Here is a 5,196-nt window from a genome sequence, read left to right on the forward strand (position 1 = left end):
TTAGCTCATCACTAACTCTAAGCGGAAAACAATAATGTCCTTAATTTGATTCCTTGGTTAGCTTAGACTAGTGAGAGTGCTCATGATTTAAGTGTGGGGAAGTTGGGTTTGGAAATATTTAGTTTGGAAATTGAGTATTATATATGTTTTTTGTAAAAATGTTGAGGACATATTCTTGCATTCAATACCTTAATCATATGCATTGAGAAAAATAAGAAAAATAAAAAGAAAAGAAAAATAAAAAAAAAGAAAAAAAAGATAGCAAATAATAAAAGGGGGGCAAATGCCCCAAAGTAAATGGTGGTAGCAATGCATATGTACTGTACTCAAAATTTGGATGCATGAATATGTGGCAAAATATAGTTAATGGGTAGTTAGATTTTGTATTTTGATTACATGGATTGTCTTAAATTAGGTGGGAAGTTTAGGTTAATCAAGGATTCAGATTTTAGTCCACTTGACCAAATACAATCCTACCTTGACCCTAACCCCATTACAACCCTTAAAAAGACCTCTTGATATGTGTATTTGTACATTAAATTTTTGTTAATTGGTAGAAGAAGAGTAAGTCTTAGAAAGCAAGGTTAGTAGAGAATTGAGAGAATCGAACCTTAAACACTTGAATGATTAGAGTGTATACACTTCTGGTGAGGGTTCGATGCTCAATTCTTTGTTCCTGGCTTTCACGAGCTTTCTTCTTGCAAGTCTATGTGTACTTCATTTTATGATTTGAATTAGTGGAATTCAGTTCATATTTGTTCTTGAAAGATTTATTTACTTTTAACCAAGTAGGTAACAACATTTTGCATGCAGTTGCATTGATATAGATAGGTTTCATTTAATAAGTCCTACCATCCCTCTTCACCTCCTCTATAGCTTCTCTTGAGCTTAGCATGAGGACATGCTAATATTTAAGTGTGGGGAGATTGATAAACCGCTATTTTACGGTCTATTTTGTATTGAATTGAGTGAATTTTATCCATTATTCTCACACTTATGCATATAATTCGCATGTTTTACATTTTCCTTCCTAATTTTGTGCTATGATTGAAAACATACTTCTTTGGCCTTAAATTTGTTAATTTTTAATCCTCTCTTCTTACCATTCGATGCTGTGATACGTTTGTTAAGTATTTTCAGGGTTTATAGGCCAACATTGGCTTAGAGAATGAAAAAGAAGCATGGAAAAGTGGAAGGAACACAAGAAATTGATGTTTTAAGAATCTGGTAGCAATGCGCACGCATGGATGACGCGTACGCGTGACTGGTGCATTCAACAGATGACGCGCACGTGTGGCTGATGCCTATGAGTGGCCAATGAAAAGTCTAATGACGCGTATGCGTGGCTGACGCGTACGCGTGACGAGCATCACATGTTACAATTTACAGAAAATGCTGGGAGCGATGGGCTGCTTTAGACCCAGTTTCAGGCCCGAAAATACAGATTAGAGGCTGCAGAGTGAAGCTGGAAGGGGAAATCATTAACTTTTCATTCATTCACAATTTTAGGTTTTAGATGTAGGTTTTCTAGAGAGAGTGGCTCTCTAGGTTTTAGGTTTTTTTTTTTTAGTTTTATTTCTTCTCCAATTCAGATTTTCATCTTGTTTTAATTTAGTTTCTGTAACCACCCTACCCCATAAGGCCTGTGATTTTTTTTATTATTCTTTACAGCGTTCGCTGACACGCATAGGTTTATATATAAGTAGCATAGATAACGAATTAGAATTAGAACACGTAGCGCAAAACTTTTCTTTTAGTGCTTCCAAGCGACAAACCTTTTTCCGATTCAATTATTCTATGGAATAAGTATTCCCTTGAACCATATTAGTTAGATAATTCAAATTTTTGAACCGGTTTGATTTTTCTTCTCCCGGTTCAACCAAACCATGCTTTCCTTAAATAACCCAGACCTAGAAAAACTCTGATTAAACTCATCTTCCCTTCTTCTCTCACAACCGAACGTGTTGTCCAAGACCATGGTTACCTCTTCATTGTAATCAATACTGTGATGTGGTGTTGCAAGAGGAAGAGGCCACGAAGCCTTGTCACACCAGCTCACCTCTTCCCACCTTCTGTAGATATATATAGATGAGCCAAGTCCCTCAATTTTCCTGGAAACCACACGAAGAGAAGAAAGGAAGCAAGAGTGGCGGCCAAGAAGAAGGAAGAGGAAGACCCAGCAGAAATCATCATCATCTGCGTGCGTCACCACCAAGAAGAAGGAGAAGGGTCATCAAGAGAGCTGCTACCCGAAGCCAAAGAAGGAACCCTACCGCTTTCCTTTCCTGGTTTTCTTAGTGTTCCTCTTGTTGGGTAAGAACCAGTAACTTGTGTTCTGTTGATTTTTTCCTAAATTAAAGATTCTACCCTTATTGAGCTCCAATTCTTTTAATTGGTAACCAAACCAATCAATTCAGACCATCACAAGAGTAAGAACTCTTCTCTTGCTCCATATGCAACTCGGCCAATTAGCTCTATGAATTGACAAATCTCTTTAATTATGTTTGTTAGGGTTTTCTGATTTAATATAGCAAAGGACAGGCTTTGGTTTGTGAAATTCTCGAAGAGAGGTAAGGGATAGTCTATACAAGATATGTTACTTGCAGCTGTGTATACTGCTTATGACTGATGGTTTATCATGTGTTTGTTTGTTGAAAAGTGTATAGTGAATTTTTGTTATGATAAAGATGCAGAAAAGTGAGTTTGAGTTATGAGTGGGCCTTTGCAACAAGGGGTAAATTAATGAATATAAACTCTTAGAGCTGTGTTGATTATGCTAGTAACTTTAGTTAGTCAAAAGAAAGGTAAAATTATGGTTTTAGATGAATCCTAGGCTTGAATATAGGATTTGGTATGTGAGGTTGTTGGAAATGCTTTGTGCAGAATTTCTGCAGAAATATGCATAATTGGCAGTAAAACGAATGATTTTCTGGGAGCAGTCCAGACCTAATTTTTAGATGAGATTATTTTTCTGTAAAACTTTAGTGTGTCTTGAACATGCCATAAAAATTTCAGAGAATTTGGCCAAGCGGTTTGAAAGATATGATTTTTTGAAGTTTAGTGGTTGCTGCAGATTTTTCTGGTTTTCTGGTTCTGCAGTACCAACTTTCAGATGCTATAACTTTTAATTTAAACAGAATTTTGAGTTGCTTCCAAAAGGATTTTAAAGATCTATCAGTCTATTTTAAGTGAGTACAATTTTCATGTTCATATCTATTTTGTAGACTTAGATAAGTCACTTGGAAAATCAGTTATTTGCTGGAAACTCTGAACTGGTTTATGAAAACAGGGCTGTATTTCTAAGCTTATAACTTTTTCATGTGACATGGTAATAATCTAAAATTTAGTTTTCTGGAAAGCTGAAAGAGTCTTGTCTAAGTACATAAATTTTGAAAGGAAATGGATGAGAACTGGATTTTTAGTGAATTTAACAAATTTACTGCTCACTGCTGTTTTCTGCAATGATAGCAGAATTTTAAAAATATTTGTAATATTTTCAGTTATGGTCGGAATGCCCCAGAACCAAGTTTTATTTTCTAAACCCGTGATTTTACAATAACTAAAGGGATTAAAGAGAGTATAATGACCAATTAAGAATGTTTACCTGGTAAATAGTTAAGGAAAGTTTGAACGTTGTTAAAGCTGAGGGAACCCGTAAGGGTGGTTTTAGTGCTATTTTAGAGGAGATTATGTCCGAATTTCTATAAAAGTTCAAGGACTTAGTTTAATGAAAATGTGTAAGTTGCCCCTAAGAAAGGTTAAAGTTAAAGACAATGATATTAAGATAAAGTGAAGAAAGAAATGAGGAACAAGGAATGAAATAAAAGTTGAGAATTATATTGAATGGGCCTTGTGCCGTACTACTAATGCGAAAGTGCCCGCCTAATGGATAGCCTGAGATTGCTAATGCGGGAATGTTCGCTTAATTGATAGCACTGTTCCTTACTGTGATACACATTGAAATGTTATTATAATGAGGCCTAATTGACACGGGTAACCGTGATGCCAAGGTGTCTAATTGACACAGTAAAGGGACCATACTGGGGTTCACTCTGAGTAACGTCGGGTTGCGGGTAGATAACCGACGCATGAGCTCATGGCCTGCGCTAGGAATAGGTATGCATCATCTTGTTTGCGCATATGAACTTCTTGTGAATTATTTACTGCCATTTCTTTCTTGTTCATGCTACTTACTTGTCATAAATATGTTTGTGCCTTGAGTCTCTGTATTTGTTCTTTTTCTGTTTCGCGACAACTTAGAGATAAAGACCCTAGGTTCCCCTTTTTCCTTACTGAGAACTCTAGGTTCTCACCCTTCTTTTCTTTCTTTTCCCCCTCCCCAGACGGGTCCGGCAGAGGAGCCCTGTGAGTTTCGTTCTAACCGCTGAGCTATGAGGATCCGGCGCGCGGTGGAGTCTTCATATGGAGCATGTTTTGGACCTCTTTCTTGCACAATGTTCGGAGATCACTCCAGAGTTAGTCGCAGTGGATCTTTCGCTCCTGTTTGATGATCTTAGTATCACTTTCCCCTCACTTTTGTAGTACTTTTAGAGGGGTAGAACATCTTAGTAGTTCGGTTCCAGCTTAGGAAACCCGTGTGAGGGTTGGGACTGATTTCTTCTTTTGTATCTGTACATATAACTTGGTGTGATACTCGGCTTTGATGGATGACACGTATCCTTGAACTTAACTCGTGTATATTATATATATGTTTATATATGTTATTTTCTGTTGCCTTGTGTTTTCTTACACGACAACTCTGAAGAAACTAACCTTGTGAGCAACTAAACGCTATTCCACAAGTAGTAATCTGTTCACGATTAAACCGATAAAGGCTTTTATTGATATTAATTTATAAAAATCTGAGTCTAGAGCTAAGTAGGCCGCACGACGAGTAACACCTAGACATTTGGCATTGGTCATGACGTGTCGAAAGTTGGGGTGTTACAGTTGGTATCAGAGCAGTTCGTCCTTTGAGCCTTGGGATGGACTGTCTATACTTTCTTGCATACTCTGAATCTTTTTATACCATGCAGTTAGGATATTTTGGTAATATATTCTGCATGAAGGTCTGTGAACATCCATTGTAGTAATATTAATACTTGATTTTGATATATTAAGACTGATCACCTTAATATTGATTATTGGGTATTGATAGGACTCAAATGGCTGCGAATAGGCGAGGACGCCCTCGAC

At 36.9% G+C, this 5,196-nt stretch overlaps 1 long non-coding RNA gene across 1 annotated transcript; it reads left to right on the top strand.

Moving 5' to 3' along the window:
• On the top strand, nt 1,929–4,724 carry LOC107619650. The gene is made up of 3 exons (XR_001615737.2): nt 1,929–2,313; nt 2,512–2,570; nt 4,344–4,724. It is a non-coding gene; the product is annotated as an uncharacterized LOC107619650 (long non-coding RNA).

This window comes from Arachis ipaensis, chromosome B09, assembly GCF_000816755.2.
Source record: "Arachis ipaensis cultivar K30076 chromosome B09, Araip1.1, whole genome shotgun sequence".
NCBI lineage: Eukaryota > Viridiplantae > Streptophyta > Magnoliopsida > Fabales > Fabaceae > Arachis > Arachis ipaensis.